Genomic DNA, 17,910 nt, shown 5'->3' with positions numbered 1-17,910 from the left:
TATATACCCCACTAGGCCTAGCCATAGTTACACTGAAGATATTCTGTAACCAATGCCCCCAGAAAGTACAACCAGTCCAAATCCCTAGAAAGGGGATAACACATTAACTGAGAGACATTTCAATAATGTATTTAAATGATCAATAAAATACATTTAAATTAATTCAGAACTACCAAGTCAGTGAGTATGTATCCCAGCTATACGACCTTGAACCAGTTTCCCACCCTCTCTGTATCCTGATTTCCTCATCTATAAAATGGAGAGAACGTTACTTGCCTCCTAGGGTTACTGAGAAGACCTGTAATCCTTGCACTTGGAAATATAGTAACACACATATAAACCCACCATCACAGCTCAATGTTAGCTGTTGCTGCTGACCTTGTTTTACTGCTACTACTGCTACTGCTTAACTCAAGGCATTAAAATCCCTGATTTTGAACTATACAGAACTCCAGATACACAAAAGTGGTAAATAACATATCTGCCATGAATTTCATTTCTTTCTTATTCTGTTAAACAAACATTTGCTTTCTGTTTCATTAGTTTAAACACAATGCACACACATAGCACATTTTATAAGTGGAAATAAGGAAATGAGCACAGTAACTGAAAGCCAAATATTATTTTTATGGCTACAATGGTGTTTAAATAGAAATACTGCCCCAGAGAGAAAGGGAAAAAACACAAACCCTAGGATGAACACGTACACAGAACCAAAACTTTTTTTCCAAATTGTCTAGAGTAAATAGTCTGTAATCTAGAGAAGAATCACTGTGAAGAAAAGAAACCCCAGCTGAGACTAAAGCTAAAGTACACGCTGTTGCTCAGCCATCACTGTGTGTGGGAGAGTCCAAGAGGTAAGAGATTGAGTCTAACAAGATTTATACTTCGGGCAAATAACTTACCCTTTCTCATCCTCCATTTTCTCCCTGTAAACTATCTACCTACCTGTGGAGGTTTCTTTCAAAGGATCAAATGACACAGGTACATAACGTACTTGGCACTCACAAATGCTCATTCTTCTTTTCCCTAATCTTGTTAACTGGCCATACATCTAAATTGTTTTTTTTCTTTTTTCTTTTCTTTTTTTTTTTGAGACAGAGTCTCACTCTGTCACCCAGGCTGGAATACAGTGGCTCAATCACGGCTCATTGCAGCCTCAACCTCCCCGGGCTCAGGCTATCCTCCCACCTTAGCCTCCCAAGTAGCTGGAACCACAGGTTCCACCATGCCTGGCTAATTTTTTTACTTTTTAGTAGAGATGGGGTTTCACTGTGTTGCCCAGACTGACCTGGAACTCCTGGGCTCAAGCAATCTGCTTGCCTCCTCGAACTCACAAAGTGCTAGGATTATAGCTAAACTCTTTAAGTTATTCTAGAACTTAAAGTAGTCTCAGAGAGTAAGCTCTCATAGAATCACTTTTTCTGGGTTATAATTAAGTTCAGGCCAAGGACTTTACAAAGAGCAGAAACAATGACCATCCATCTGAACCTCACCTCAACAGATGAAAATGTACAAGTTTAAATAGTTTAAGTTACTTCTCAACCAGATAATATGTCCAATAGGTGGGAGAGCTGTCCTCTTGCTACCCCTTGTCATGATAAAACAGCTTATGAGATCCCTATATTTGTCATATACATATATAAGTAGATATACGCACATATATATCATAATTCTACCAAATATGTTAACAAATGTTTGGCTCATTGTTTTAAACAATCAAGGGATAAGGGAGAAAGGAAAAAAGGACACTTTGATTCAAAGACCACAAGCCAATGTCAAAATAGGATTTTGAACAACATCTAGTGGTCTAATGTAGCTAGGACATAAGAAGCAAGGAAAGGCCAGGCGCAGTGGCTCATGCCTATAATCCCAGCACTTTGGGAGGCCAAGGCAGATGACTCACCTGAGATCAGGAGTTCAAGACTGGCCTGGCCAACATGGTGAAACCCTGTCTCTACTAAAAATACAAAAATTACCCCGGTGTGGTGGCGTGTGCCTGTAATCCCAGGGACTCGGGGGTCTGAGGGAGGAGAATCACTTGAACCCTAGAGGCAGAGGTTGCAGTGAGCCGAGATTACACCGCTGCACTCCAGCCTGGGCGACACAGTGAGACTCTGTCTCAAGGAAAAAAAAAAAAGCAAGGAAGGTTTGTGACAGTCGAGACTATAAAGGGTTAAAAGACTGGACAGTAAAGATGGGACTAGATTGTGAGCCTGGACTCTCTCTAAGGAGGATGGGCTACACTGCAAGCAATGGGGAAACATTGAACACACTTAAAAGGCAGTGTACTTAAGGGCTGGGCGCAGTGGCTCACGCATGTAATCACAGCAATTTGGGAGGCCAAGGAGAGCAGATCATGAGGTCAGGAGTTTGAGACTAGCCTGGTCAACATGTTGAAAGCCTGTCTCTACTAAAAATACAAAAATTAGTTGGGCGTGGTGGCATGCACCTGTAGTCATAGCTACTTGGGAGCCTGAGGCAGGAGAATCACTTGGAGGCAGGAGAATCGCTTGAACCCATTAGGCAGAGGTTGCAGAGACTTCTTTAAAAAAAAAAAAAAAAAAAAGCAGTGTACTTAGGGAAGGCAACTCCGGTAGCAGGATAAAGAAGAAAGGAAGTGGCCAAAAACTGGAGCTTGGGAGATGGATTGAGTGAAAACAGAAGAAGCCCAGAACACCCAATAACACTGAACCACCATGCCACATGTTTCACATATTTCATTTAAATTCATGCTCCTAGCAAACCCTCAAGGTAAGTATTATAATCCCCATTTTTTAAGAGTGAATAGCAGCCCAGTCAAAAGATGAGGAGGCAGTGCAATGAGAAGAGAAAAAGCAGAATAAATCCAAGAGACAATAAAGAAAATGAATCAGTAAGACTTGAGAGTATGTGGATAGTCACAAATTTTGGACTTTGTAGGGCTGGTTGGTCAGGAGGAGAGTGGGAAGAGTCAGAAATGGCAGCATCACTAATCAAGGTGGATTGTGACCCAGTGAGTTTGAGAAGGGTTTGAGGTCATGGGAAAGCAAGAACCCAAGAGAAAGTCCTCATTGACACCCAAAGGAAATGGATTCAGGCTGCTTTGGGGGTTAAAAAAAAAAAAAAATCACCCCACTGTGGTGGTGCAAGCCTGTAGTCCCCGCTACTCAGGAGGCTCACAGGGAGGATCACATGAGCCCAGGAAGTTGAGGCTGCAGTGAGCTGTTATCACGCCCGCCACTGCACTCCAGCCTAGGCCACAGAGCGAGACTCCGTCTGGAAAAACAAAAAACAAAACACACACATACACACACAGAAAAAAGAAAAAAAAAAGAGAGAAGAAAAAAAATTGGGTCAGTGATCTTTTCTTGTCTCTAAACAATAAACTTTTTCAAAGTTGTCTATTCACACGACCTCCATTTTCTCACCTCCCATCCACTCAGTCTTTCACCCCAATCAATCTATGGGAACAGGTCTCATTACCAAATAGCCATCCTCTCCTAACAAATCCCCTCCCCTAACACACACAAAGTCCAGTTTTCAGGAATGCTCTTTAAAAAATAAAAACAAAAAAAATCTGATACAAACCAAACAAAACGAAGAAAGCTCCAAAGGGTTTTTTGAGGGCAAAGGTCAGCATGTGATTCACAGGGTCTGTGTTTCTAACCCTACCCACACTCTCCTCTGCTCCATAAACACGGCCTGAAACTATTTCCTCAGATGTATCATGTACCCACTTCAGGGGGACCAACTGCCACGTTTTAATATCCTTGGGGTATGGGGAAATGGATAGTCACAGGATTATGTATTGCCATCCACAACAGATGTTAAAGCAACACAAAATGATGAAACTATGAAGCACCATTTCACACGATGCACTGTTGAAAGGGCAAGAAGGGGCAGAAGCACATAAAACCTGAGCCTTGAAAATCTGTGGACTGGTTTTTCTGGAGGAAAAATACTCGAAGCCCATTTGGTGAATCTGCAAAATGACAAGCTCTGCCAACAAGTGCTCCAGTGACAAAGGAGCCTCGGCCCAAGAGCGGGTCACACAAGAACGCTCCTCATCCCCAGTGTCTTCTGGGCACTCAGTAGAGGACACAGCAACAATCCCGCAACAGTCATCCTCAAACAGCACAGATAAAATGACAGAAAAACTAGGAATGAGGAAGAGTGGGTTGTCTGTATGGTCCTGTATTAACTAGGTTTGAGCTCTTCAAGCTTGACAAACCCCTTCACATATCTAGCGGGAGTTTCTCTAATTAAATGTGGCAAATTTCCAACTATTTCTTGTTATGTAACTGTTTCTAAAATTGACAAAGTAAATGAAAATAATCCACTCTTGATTTCAGGCCAACACCAACTGAAAGTAGATGTGTACATGAGTACATATAAATTGTAAACAACCTGTGTTTCAAAAAGTGCTTTAAAATTTGATAAAGATATTTCCATTGTACTGATTTTGATTCAATTAAAGATATCCTGAATTCTGAAAGAGCAATGTAAACAAATAATAAATAAATGAAAATACCATAAATTGTCAGGCACCCTGATGTGTCATCTGCCACTAAGGAAGTAAAAATGTTATCAATTATAGTTAGGTCACACGTTATACATGACACATACTGATATCAGTGGTGTAAAAATGTGAATAAATTGTCTATCTCAAAATGGATGAAATATAGCATCTTGTGTTTGAAAATAAATATGTTGGGACAGGAGTGAAAACATTGCTCTTGGTAATTAAATATAATCAGAAGCATAACTAATTTGCTCATCCTCTTTCCCTCTGTGAACAACAGCTAGTTATAAACATACCAAATAGCTAAATGTGTTCTAGAAAACTAGAATCCAGAAGCAAATTTAAAAGTAACAAATCCCTGTGACAAGTGATAAATATAAAATACAAATGTTCTAGCCAGGCACGGTGGCTCATGCCTGTAATCCCAGCACTTTGGGAGGCCGAGGCAGGTGGATCACCTCAGGTCGGGAGTTCAAGACCAGCCTGGCCAACATGGTGAAACCCCATCTCTACTAAAAATACAAAAATTAGCTAGGCATGGTGGTGCATGCCTGTAGTCCCAGCTACTCAAGAGGCTGAGGCAGAAGATTGGCTTGAACCCGGGGGGCAGAGGTTGCAGTGAGCCAAGATTCCAGCCTGAGCAACAGAGACTCTGTCTCAAAATAAATAAATAAATAAATAAATAAAATAAAACAAAGGTTCTTTTTTAAAGAACAACTTATTACAAAAAAGACAACATAAATTCCATCTAGTAATTATCAAGGACATTCTCTACATTTTTTTAAGATTAATTGCCTATTTAATAGCAGAAGGACTTATCTCTATGTCTCCAACCAAAGAGAGGTCTGAGCTGTGACATTTGGTGAAGACAAGTCAGCCAAGTACAAATATTTTCTCTCAATAACTGCACACATGGGTAAAATGCTTTCAAAAAATAAGAATATTCTATTTCAAAAGCAAATGTTTCATGCTTTCTTTTTTCTACATTTAAGATTTGCCAACTGCCTAGAATTGAATGCATTGCTTTATCATGTAAAAAGTTAAAGAAAAAAATCAGAGTAGTACAACATATGTTTGGGATTTCAACATACTGGACAATAACAATTCCAACAATTATGAAGTGGCAAATCATCATTCCCAGAGTAGACATTTAATAAATACTAATTGAGTTCCTGTCCATTACATAACAACAAAGATGCTGACGTTAAATCTGGAAAGTATTCAGAACTGTATTTTCAGATATCTCTGACTAAATAACATTAAACTTACGATTCTGTATTTGCTCTCCTTATCCTTATTGAAGAGAAAGGGCCCTTTTGATACAATGCTAGATAACATGGCTAAAGAAACTACATCAATTCACTGAAACGTCTGCAAAGGGCTTCAGTGGGGGTAAAATTGAACAGTTCGCATCCTTCACATTCAAAAAGATTCCAGGCAATACTGGTATTACTCCCAGAGGCATTTAGGGGACCAGTGGGAGAGCAGATACGTCCAAGCACAGGAGTACACTGGATAATAAGAGCGAGAACGTTCTGTGGGAGGTATGTACACAACATTCATCAACCAAAAAAGTACTGCACTGTTATCACTGAACTTCATTCTTACCACACTTAATTGACTTAGCAAAATAACCAGTTTTGCTAAGAAGCTAAAAGAAAACAAACAGAAGTTTAATATACAGTACTTAAGAGTACGACATTTAATATCAACTATTGCATCAAAAATAGAATGTACATGCATAATATACATTTAGATATATGTACATATAAATCTATATATCTCACCAAACAATTTCTCTTCACAAGAATGGAAAGAACACTAGTTATGAGTCAGAAAAACCGGACTCCAGTTCTACTATTAACTAGAGATGTTAGCTTGCAGGGAGTAACTGAGTCTCTCTAAAGTTGGGCTTATTCATCTGCTCAGTAAAGATGGTAACTCCTAAATGTCTCTTTAAATGACTATTAGTCATTCAAGGAGACCGTGAGTTAGTACTATACATATGGAAGCGCTATACGTATGGAAATTGCTGGCTAGTTGTGGTGGCTCACACCTGTAATCCCAACACTTTGGGAGGCCGAGGTCAAGAATTTGAGACCAGCCTGGCCAACATGGCGAAACCCTCTACTAAAAATACAAAAAAAAAAAAAATATTAGCCAGGAGTGGTGGCGCATCCCTGTAATCCCAGCTACTCAGAGGCTCAGGCAGGAAAATCACTTGAACCCAGGAGGTGGAGGTTGCAGTACGCTGAGATCGCACCACTGCACTCCAGTCTAGGTGACAGAGCGGCAAATTGTTGAGGCTCGGAGCAGTAGCTCACACCTGTAATCCTAACACTTTGGGAGGACAAAGTGGGGGGATTGCCTGAGCTCAGGAGTTCGAGAACAGCCTGGCTAACGTGGTGAAACCCTGTCTCGACCAAAAAAAAAAAAAAAAAAAAGAAATTATCTGTGCATGGCAGCCCGAACCTGTAGTCCCAGCTACTCGGGAGGCTGAGGCAGGAGAATCACTTGAACCCAGGAGGTAGAGGTTGCAGTAAGCCAAGATCGCACCACTGCCCTCCAGCTTGGGCGACAGAGCAAGACTCTGTCTTACACACACACACACACACAAATGCAAATTGAAGAGTAAAGAATATATGATAAATAGGACCTTTTGATCCAATTGAGTTGTTTTTCAGGTGAAGGATAAAACATTCTAGAATTCCATATAGCTTTAAAAACCTAAGTTACTGAATTTTTTTCATTTTTCTTTTCTTAATGTTACGTAACAAGACTATAAAAGTACATAAGTTTTGTTATCCTTTAAAAAAACATGTATTTTCTTTTGTTAAAAAAACTTTAAATTGGTCGCAAAGCCTTCATCCAATTACAGACAAAAAATTATTTTGACAAATAATTCACAAAGAAATGCCAACCAACCAAAAGCATTTAAGGGTCCAAATAGTTTGTTTGGTTTTTCCTTTTTTGTTTTTTTTGAGACGGAGTTTTGCTCTTATTGTCCAGGCAGGAGTGCAGTGGCACAATCTCGGCTTACTGCAACCTCCACCTCCAAGGTTCAGGTGATTCTCCTGCCTCAGCCTCCCAAGTAGCTGGGATTACAGTCGCCCGCCACCATGCCCCTCTAATTTTTGTATTTTTAGTAGAGACAGAGTTTCACCATGTTGGTCGGGCTGGTCTCGAACTCCTGACCTCACTCCTGACCTCGTGATCTGCCCACATTGGCCTCCCAAAGTGCTGGGATTACAGGCATGAGCTACTGCGTCCGGCCCCAAATAAATAGTTTTGAGAGGAAAGAATGCAAAATGCAATCTGAATCTTTGGGATACAGTCTATTAACAGACTTTAAGTCACCAAAATATAAAAACACTCTAGAAGCTTTCTCTATAATAAGAGGTTTCCCCTTATTAATTGACCTAATATTATTGATCATTAGAATCAAAAACAATAAAACAAGAGAAACAGCTGGCTTAAGAACAAAGCCCATTTACAAATACCTTTTACGACTGGAATCCTTAGGGTGATCAAATTAAAATGTCATGTTATGGCAAATTTGGAATACATGCATAAAATATTTATTGAAATAACATAGGTATCATCTGTTTAATACCTTAAAAAATAATACCAAGCACAAAGTGCAGGTTCATTTCCGGTATAATCAATTATACCTAAATGATATAGAGAAGTATTTAATTGAAAAGGTCAGGCCAGGTGTGGTGGTGCGCACCTGTAGTCCCAGCTACTCAGGAGGCTGAGCTGGGAGGACTGCTTGAGCCCAAGAGGTCAAGGCTGCAGTGAACTGTAATTGAGCCACTGCACTCCAGTCTGGGTGACAGAGCAAGACCCTGTCTCAAAAAAAAAAAGAAAGAAAGAAAGAAAAAAGAAAAGGTTGGGGGAGGACAAGGCAGGAGGAACAGTAAGTTGATGTCTGTGGAACTTGAAAATGCATCCTAAATATGTCAGATGATCTTTCCTTTTTTTTTTTTTTTTTGAGACGCAGTCTCGTTCTGTTACCCAGGCTGGATTGCAATGGTGCGATCTCGGGTCACTGCAACCTCCATCTCGCAGGTTCAACTGATTCTCATGCCTCAGCCTCCCGAGTGGCTGGGATTACAAGCATGTGTCAGTATGCCTCGTTAATTTTTAGTATTTTTAGTAGAGATGGGGTTTCACCATGTTGGCCAGGCAGGTAGATGATCTTAAAATGTTCATTTACTGTTCCTGAGCCAAGATTTTAACAAAAAAAATGCTTCCAAAATGGGACTACCTTCTCTCTACTGTCTCCATCTCATAATTAAGTATACAAAAAGAAAAACTTCCAATTTAAAGCATAACCTGTAAAGAAACGCAAAGGAGAAACATGTCTTCATAGCTCCTGGATAGGACAGAGAAAGAGGGAAAAAAAGCACACTTTTCACTTATTTCTGACTTCAGTCCAGTTCCAACTTTGACCCTACTGAATACTATAGCCTTTTTTTTTTTTTTCTGAGTCCGAGTTTTGCTTTTGTTGCCCAGGCTGGAGTGCAGTGGCGCAATCTCGGCTCACTGCAACCTCCACCTCCCGGGTTCAAATGATTCTCCTGCCTCAGCCTTCTCAGTAGCTGGGATTACAGGTGCACGCCACCACACCCAGCCGATTTTTTGTATTTTCAGTAGAGACAGGGTTTCATCAGGTTGGCCAGGTGGGTCTTGAACTTCCAACCTCAGGTGATCCACCTACCTCAGCATCCCAAAGTGCTGGGATTACAGGCGTGAGCCACCACACCCAGCCTTCTGCAGCCTTTAAAAAGTCACTTAACATCATTAAGACTCTCTTTCATTCATCTGTAAAATAAGAGAACTGGGCTGTACCTCTGAAGTCTCACCACCTCTAAAATTCTAACAATCTTCGGCTGCACCAAAGAGCCAGCTCAGGCCACTAAAGAGCTGTCCCTCTAACTCAGCCTTGGCCAACCCCTCCTATTTCCACTCCCTCAAATAAAATTCCCAGCTCAGGTCCAGCCACCTTCCCTAGGCTGGACTGGCAAGGGATAAGCAAAGTATTTCACCTGAGAATAGCAAAGTTATCTACTGGAAGAAAGTGCAATTTCACAGGTGTATCAGGTAGACTAGGAGGTTATTAAGAGCCGGGACATATAAATCTGATACAAATAGCCATTTTCAAACTTAAAAAGATTCCAGATATTACTTGTAAGGGCTTCTACTTAAGGCATTTTAAAAGTCATATTTAAGAAACATTGTTAGAACGTCTACCTTATCTAAATCCTAGCTCTCCAGTTTGCTGTGGAGAATATGAAGCCCTGACCTCCAGGGATTCAAAATCCATTAGGGAAAAAAAATCATAAACCATACAGATTTTTGGCTCAGTATCACGTTTACAGAAGCGTCAGCTCTGTTTAATGAAAATGGTATAGACTTTAGAATAAGGCATTTCCAAAACACACTGGCCAAATTCTCAAGATGGTGATGAATACTTTTCCTTAGGCTGAGCCGTTCACACTGACAGCAACAGTCCTGTGATCCAGCAGGTCAGAGATGCTGAAAAGCTCAGAACTTTCTGAATTCAGCCAACAAGTTAAAGGGCCCTGATGGCAACAGAGAGGGTGATGGAAAGAAACAAAGTCACTAGAGAGGTTACTTGAACCCCTGATTCACTTACAAATGAATTTGGCAAAGGGCAGACATGTTATTCTGCCTGCAATGTATGGTCCGTCCTCTGTGAGAAAAAGGTAAATGACAAAAAAAAAAACGAACAGTGAGACTTTTACAGGAAAACAAGGCCCAGGACACGACTACACCAGACCCCATTCAGCCATCTCCTGAGTCTTCAGTACACCGTAAATCACAGGGTCAGAGTGAGGCTAGAGACATCTCCAAAAGGTTAATAGAATCTTGAGGTTCAAAGGGACTTTATGATCCCTGAGTTCAATTCAGTAGCCTCTGTTTAAGAATAGCAGAAAGTATGTAGCAAATTATAAAAGTGTATTAAAAATGAATATAATTAAAATATACTTGAATAGGTTATCAGGAAAAAGCACGTTACCAGAAAATGGGGCAAAATAAAATAAAAACATCTTAAAATAAATGCTTCCCAACTTTGCCCCTTATCATACTAAGCCTCAGTTTCATAATTCTTAGCCCAGTCTCTGGCACACAGTACATAGTAAGCCCTCAATAACTAACCCACTGTTTTACTATGCTGTAAACACTGTTTTAAATAGATAGTAGGATATACATGTATACCATTTTTGCATTTCTACACTAATGAGATAAGGGAGCTGAGGGAAATGGCATGAATAAACTGAAACAGAATAAACTCTGGAATTTTTTTTTCTATTTGAGTAACAGAAGGCCTGATCTTAGAATTCACAGAACTCTTAACACAAAACAGGATTCCTACCCGACCTCATAGTTCCTTGTGGCCTCACTAACCCTCCTGGAATCACCTGAAGGCTCTCATTAGCTCAGAAGACTCATTGATAGTTTCCTAGTTCTAAAAATAATAATCAACCTGACTTCCCTTTATCTCCCTTCACTGGCCCTAGGAGCAGAAGCTGAAAACTCATGATACTAACGATGGCCACATGCAGACTCAGCACTTTTCCCAGAGCCTGAAGCCCCAGTTAAACAGATTCTTTTGCTCAAAGGAAAAATTTCCCACAATAGGAGCTGGCAAAATAGGTAAGCAAGGCCAGTTCTACCTAAATCATGAGTAACTAAGTTTCCCCTAAAGCATTTCAGTATTCTTGCCTCTCTTACCCAAATGACTCGACTATCATATTGTTTCCCCCATCTGCTTTTTCCATGGTCAAAACAGGTTTTCAAGAAAGGATTTGATCTCCAGTATGTGACAGATAAGGAATGAAATGTAAATCCTCCCTAGATCATTTCCAGTCCACACGGATACAAGCCCTTAAACCTCAAATGTACATCAGAATTACCTGTGTTTTTTTGTTTGTTTGTTTTTGATTGTTTTTTTGCAAGCAGATAAAGGCTTGTTTTATTTTAATGGCTGATCTATGCAATTACAGAGGCCAGTATGTACAGACAAGGGAGGTGGCTTTTATTTCTCGGTCTCTTCCTCCTTGGACAAAGTCTTGATGATCTCCTCCTTCTTGGTGTGTAGGTGCTCTTCACAGCGCTTGCATGCTTCCTTGGTCTTAGACCTGTGGGCCTCAGCCTGGTCAGCCAGGAGTTTCTCGCAGGCCTTGTCTACCTTCAGCTTGTGGATGTGTTCCGTGAGAATCCGCTTGTTTTTGAACACATTCCCCTTCACCCTCAGGTACAGGATGTGATACAAGTAGTGATCAATCTTCTTAGACTCACGGTATCCTCTGAGCCGCCGGCACAGAATCCTCATTCTCCTCATCCACGTGACTTTCTCTGGCATTCGGGCACTGGCTGTACCCTTCTGCTTACCTATGCCCATATGTCTGCACTTCCGGCAGGACAACGTGTTTTTCCGGCACGGAGCCTGGGAATGACCATCACGGGCTTGCAGATGATCAGCCCATCTTTGATCAGCTTCCGATCCTCTGACGGGAGTTGGCATTGGCAATTTCATTGGTCTCATTGGGGTCGAACCAGACCTTCTTCTTGCCACAGCGGAGGACACTAGAGGCGAGCCTCTTTGGAAGCCTGAGTATACTCACGGCTGCGGCCACAGCAGCGAAAGCAAAGAGCTCCCCTGTAGAGCTTTTTAAACTACACCTGAGGCTACTGAATCAAAATATCAGGTGGGGCAGTTTCTCTAAGTAATTTTTCAAAGTTCTGTGGGTGTTTCTGACATACTGGCAGGGTTGAGAACCACTGCTTTAAATCCCACTCTTACTTCCTGTTCAGCACTCCAAGTTAGAGAGGCAGCATCATCCTGAAACTGCTATACAGTGGGATGGGAAGACTAACTACGTTGCTAGGTAGAAAGTTTAACAGGGACCAGGCATGGTGGCTCACATGCATTTTGGGAGGCCAAGGCGGGTGTATCATTTGAGGTCAGGAGTTCGAGATTAGACTGTCCAACATGGTGAAACCCCATCTCTACTAAAAATACAAAAATTAGCTGGGCATGGTGGCAGGCAGCTGCAATCCCAGCTACTCGGGAGGCTGAAATGGGAGAATCACTTGAACCAGGGAGGCAGAGGTTGCAGTGAGCCAAGATCGCACCACTGCACTGCAGCCTGGGTGACAGAGAAAAAGAAAGTTTGATAGGGCAAGGCTTGTACTCAAGCCAACTGAGTCACAAATTTGACTCTGTGTCCCCAGGAAGCCAAGTCAATAAAAGGGAAATGTAATCAGTAATGATTCATATTGTCTATAATAACACAAAGCAGCCTGTACACAATGAGTGCACAATATTTATGGAATAAATGAAAAAACCAGAGCTTAAACTCCTAATCACTCTTCATTGGGATATAGTTAATTGTTTTTTTAAAAGATCTCCTACTAGAAGTCAAATAATAGAAGCAAAAGTGGCCAGAAGACAGAGAGACAAAAATCAACAGTGGGGATCTCCACCAACTCTGCTAACAAAAATTAAAACTGGCCAGGTACAGGGGCTCACACCTCTAATCCCTACATGTTGGGAGGCCAAGGGAGGTAGATCACTTGAGCCCAGGAGTTCAAGACCACCCTGGGCAACACAATGAGACGCTGTTCCTACAAAAAAAAAAAAAAACACGCCGGGTTCAGTGGCTCACACCTGTAATCCCAGCACTTTAGGAGGCCGAGGTGGGTGGATCACGAGGTCAGGAGATCGAGACCATCCTGGCTAACACCGTGAAACCTCGTGTCTACTAAAAATACAAAAAAAAATTAGCCGGACATGGTGGTGGGCACCTGTAATCCCACCTACTTGGGAGGCTGAGGCAGGAGAATGGCTTGAACCCAGGAGGCACAGCTTGCAGTGAGCGAAGATGGTGCCACTGCACTCCAGCCTGGGTAACAGAGGGAGACTCCATCTTTAAAAAAAAAAAAACACAAAAACCACAAAAATTAGCCAGGCGTGGTGGGATGAGGTAGGAGGATTTCTTGAGCCCAGGAAGTCAAGACTGTAGGGAACCATGACCAAGCTACTGCACTCCAGCCTGGGTGACAGAGCAAAAGCTTGTCTAAGAATAAATAAATAAATAAATAAACATAAAATAAATAAATAAAAATGGAAAAGTCTTGGGGAATAACTGAGTAGTTAAAATTCTATAGTGCTAAAGTGGTAGCACAGTGGTAAAGACGAAAAGATGCCTACCATAAAATCTAGTCTTCTTTAATCTGTCATGTGTTTAGGAAAAAAAAAACTTCTCTTCCTTTTTTTCTCAGTAACAGAACCCGTTTTACTTAGGCTAACTATGCACCAGCCAAATGATGACATTTCCCAGCCTTCTAGCTAGGGATGGCCAGGTTGGTGGTACTTTGAACAATGTAATACAAGCCTTTTATGGTGCTTCCATAAGTCTCCTTAAGGGAGAGAGGTATTCTTCTCGATTTGTCCTGCATCTGGCTACCTGGAGCCATCTTGAGCCAGGAGGGTGCCACATCCTAAGAATGGCATTGAAGAGAGCTAGAAGGACTTCAGGGCCCACCATACCAAGCCTGAACTGTCCAACTTTGGATTTCTTTCATGTGTAGGAAAAACATATTTGAGCAATCTTTGAAATCACAGCAAACTAATCCTAACTGATACGATTACCATAACTGGGAGGTTTAGGTTTAGGGGAGCTATAAAAACACTAATGGTGGCCGGGCACGGTGGCTCACGCCCGTAATCCCAGCACTTTGGGAGGCCGAGGCGGGTAGATCACGAGGTCAGGAGATCGAGACCATCCTGGCTAACACGGTGAAACCCCGTCTCTACTAAAAATGCAAAAAATTAGCCGGGCATGGCAGCGGGCGCCTGTAGTCCCAGCTACTCGGGAGGCTGAGGCAGGAGAATGGCATGAATCCTGGAGGCGGAGCTTGCAGTGAGCCGAGATCGCGCCACTGCACTCCAGCCTGGGCGATAGAGCGAGCCTCCGTCTCTTAAAAAAAAAAAGGTACTTGGGAGATGCTCAGTAAATACTAGTTCTCTTATAAATATAATTGCCCCTTTAATTTTACATGAAGAGGGTTTCAAATGCTATAACTTTTATTGCTCAATTTTTCTAATTTACAGTTACATTGAAAAGAACCATCAACAAATAATTGGTCCTATATTTTAGTCACATAAACAGAAAATACACATAGTACCTTGAAGACATTTCCCGTGCTTTCAAAAGGTGTCTGAGTTTATCCAGCATAATACCACATAACATGTTATCTTTCAAGCTGGGGAGAATGGCTAGTCAAGTCCCATAAAGAGACACTGTCAGGTAGGAGGACCAACATATCTGGTTTGCCTGAGGACTTCCCGGTGTTAACATTTAAAGTCCTGCATCTTAGGCCAGGTGTGGTGGCTCACACCCGTAATCCCAGCACTTTCAGAGGCTGAAGCGGGCAGATCATTTGAGGCCAGGAGTTCGAGACCAGCTTGGCCAACATGGCAAAACCCTGTCTCTACTAAAAATACAAAAATTAGCCAGGTGTGGTAGTGCACGCCTGTAGTCCCAGCTACTTAGGAGGCTGAGGCGTAAGAATTGCTTGAACCTGAAGGTGGAGGTTGCAAAAAAAAAAAAACTTCCTACATCTTGGGAACTCCCTCAGTTCTGGGAAAACCTGGAGGGCTGATCATTCTATGCCTCAGGTGACCATATAAATGCACAGTCATATCTTCAACAAAATTTATAAATATGTGGGCAGTTTAAACTACATTGAAGATGAAGATTATAAAGTAAGATGTGAAGGTATTCGGGTGGCTAAGCAAAAGAAAAAAAATTATAATGCTCTACATAATCAGGCTTAACTAAGACAATGTTGCTAAGAATACCAAAAATGTTTATTAGATCAAATTCTTCATTCTGATGAATTCGATATGTGCACCAGTATTAGCGTTCACCCAGCTAAAAAACAGGCTCCAAACGGCACATGTACATTTACATACAATGGGCATTTGGTCTACATATAAAAGTGAGACATTATATGAGGAAAGATTGAGAAAGGAATTAACTTTCAGGCAAGAATTGTGAAGTATCTCATATCTGTGAAATGGTGGAAAAGCCTAATTTTGATGTTTCAATTTTGAGGTAATCATGACAGGCTAAACTCCTATGAAGGCAGAAATTAAAAATCTGCACATTAAAGAGATTGAACCAGGTACATTCCCTCTAAGGTCCCTTCCAACTTGAATATTCCATGACAGAAGTCATCACTTGTGTGACCCTTTTACCTAAGAGGTAAAGCAAGTCAGGCCACAGAGTTACATGACATTCCAAGGATCTAGCTCTGGCTGACAATGGAACCCAGACTATCTATCAGCCATGCTGTCACCTTAACTACGCTTAAAAACACTTGGAACCAAAAGAGCATACAATCAGCATAGGAAGATAAATGACACATTTTACTTTATATGGGGTATTTTACTTGGTTTGGCTTCAAGTTTAAAAAAAAAGAATTTGAGTCCAGAAACTCTTTAAGTTTTCACTGGCTACTTTAACCATAAAGCACCACAATATTCTGGAAAACACACACACACACACATACACACACAGGTGCAGAATATACAGACAGCTTAGTTTACAGAGCTTTTCATGAGCTCTCTAAACAAACCAAAGGAACAAACACAGTAACTTGAACAGGGAACATCTTTGTAATCGAAGGACCTTCAAAATACAGAAAATAACAACTTTCAAAACAAACGACTGCTGTCATCGGCGTGTCCTATTAAGATGTGACCAGTTTTAGCTGGGCATGGTGGCACCTGCCTGTAATCCCAACTACTTAGGAGGCTGAGGCACGAGAATCGCTTGAACACAGGAGGCAGAGGTGGCAGTGAGCTGAGACTGCCCCGCCACACTCCAGCTTGGGTGACAGAGCAAGACTCCGTCTCAAAAAAAAAAAAAAAAGGTGACCAGTTTAAGAGTGCTAGTAACAATGAGAAAGCTTGGTGTTTCTTTATTCATTCTTGTAACTGAGAGAGATTACAAAATCACACATAAGTCTACAGGCATTCATTATTCATTGTTCAATCAATATATTACTGTCCCTTAGTCTGGGAAGGTGCCCAAATCAGATAAACATAAGAGTCGGTGCCTTCAAGAGGAAAAATGGATTGTTCCAGGTAGCAGGCACAAACTGAGTTGTTTTTCAATCAAGATTTTGAATTATGCTGATCCATCTATATGCCAGACCTGTGCCTCCACAGCCAACAGCACTGACCATTCATGACCTGTTACCCAAAGGCAGGGGTGCAATCTATGAGTGTGTTGCTGACCAACACTTGCTGATCCACACTCCTCCACGTTCACTTCATCGGAACCCCGGTGTACCATGAGTCTGCAGTGTATATATTCTGCTGAAGCCTGGGGCTGCTGAGCTAAGGAACCTTGGCCAAATCACCAGACTCTCCCAGGCTCTCGGCATCCTATTTTCCTCATCTGTGGAACAAGGCTAATAATTTCATATTTTATGTCTATAAAATCAAAACTCTCTCTATATATACATATATTTAAAATACTTGAAAGAGCTCTGTAAATGATAAAGTTATAATACATTTTTTAACCAGCTGAGGTAGAAGACTGTATCTCTAACATAAAACTGCCCCTGGGGATATGTGAGTTCATATGTAATCTGTCTCCAAAGTCTGTTAGTAAAATACTTAAATACACAATAAATGGTTAATAAATTCAAAAGACAAATCAAGCAAAGCACTATAAATTGTAGACAGAATTCTTCAGTAGTATAGGCTTTCGAATGATATATTTCTTGAACCTTATGCTAGAAATCACATGAGTGATATTTTAATGACAGTTTTATGCATGCCCTCACAGGCCTCCAGAATAAAAGTGCTCTTTAAAGATTATACACACAGTTCATTTCCCTAATAATACTTCAATGAAAACACTTTTTATGTGTATGCATTTCAACCTAAAAAGCCCAGATTAACAGTCCTCCAGCTATAGCTATACTCTTATTTAGAAAGCATAGAAAGCAATGAAAAAACTCACTATATCCACAGCTATCCATCACTACAAAGAAAAAGTAGAATGAAACTACAAAATTAAAGGCAAATACTGCTGCTTTTCCAAACACAGACTAAATGTTCATAAAAATCCCCTCAGTTTTCCAAACTCACCAACACTCAAAGTAACATAATACCCCTTTCAAACAAACACAAGGATGACTGTATCAACTAAAGCATAACCAAAATCCTGTGATGGAATGCTTATGCTAAAATGTTCTTCATATAGTTATAACTGGACTAATTTTAAAATTAGGATTTTGCAATATAGAATTCCTAAAATATAATTTGGAATTATGAGTGAAAATAAGGGTATGAG

At 41.0% G+C, this 17,910-nt stretch overlaps 1 protein-coding gene and 1 pseudogene across 5 annotated transcripts in view; both read right to left on the bottom strand.

Annotated features, from left to right (window-relative positions):
- The window catches only part of NAPEPLD (N-acyl phosphatidylethanolamine phospholipase D), a 49,069-nt gene that overhangs the window by 29,221 nt on the left and 1,938 nt on the right, over positions 1 to 17,910 (bottom strand). Inside the window, exon 1 of one of the 5 annotated variants that reach the window (XM_033193669.1) lies at positions 949 to 1,116. The exons of the other annotated variants lie outside the window; for them this stretch is intronic. The gene's annotated coding sequence lies outside the window, so the exon portion shown is untranslated. Of the gene's footprint in view, positions 1 to 948; positions 1,117 to 17,910 lie in introns of those variants that run through there. 5 annotated transcript variants of the gene reach the window in all.
- On the bottom strand, positions 10,534 to 14,790 carry LOC117073350 (annotated as a pseudogene).

Source organism: Trachypithecus francoisi, unplaced genomic scaffold (assembly GCF_009764315.1).
Source record: "Trachypithecus francoisi isolate TF-2019V2 unplaced genomic scaffold, Tfra_2.0 Lachesis_group4, whole genome shotgun sequence".
Taxonomy (NCBI): Eukaryota; Metazoa; Chordata; class Mammalia; order Primates; family Cercopithecidae; genus Trachypithecus; species Trachypithecus francoisi.
Note: the sequence above shows the minus strand (reverse complement) of the source record. Positions and strands in the feature narration are given on the sequence as shown.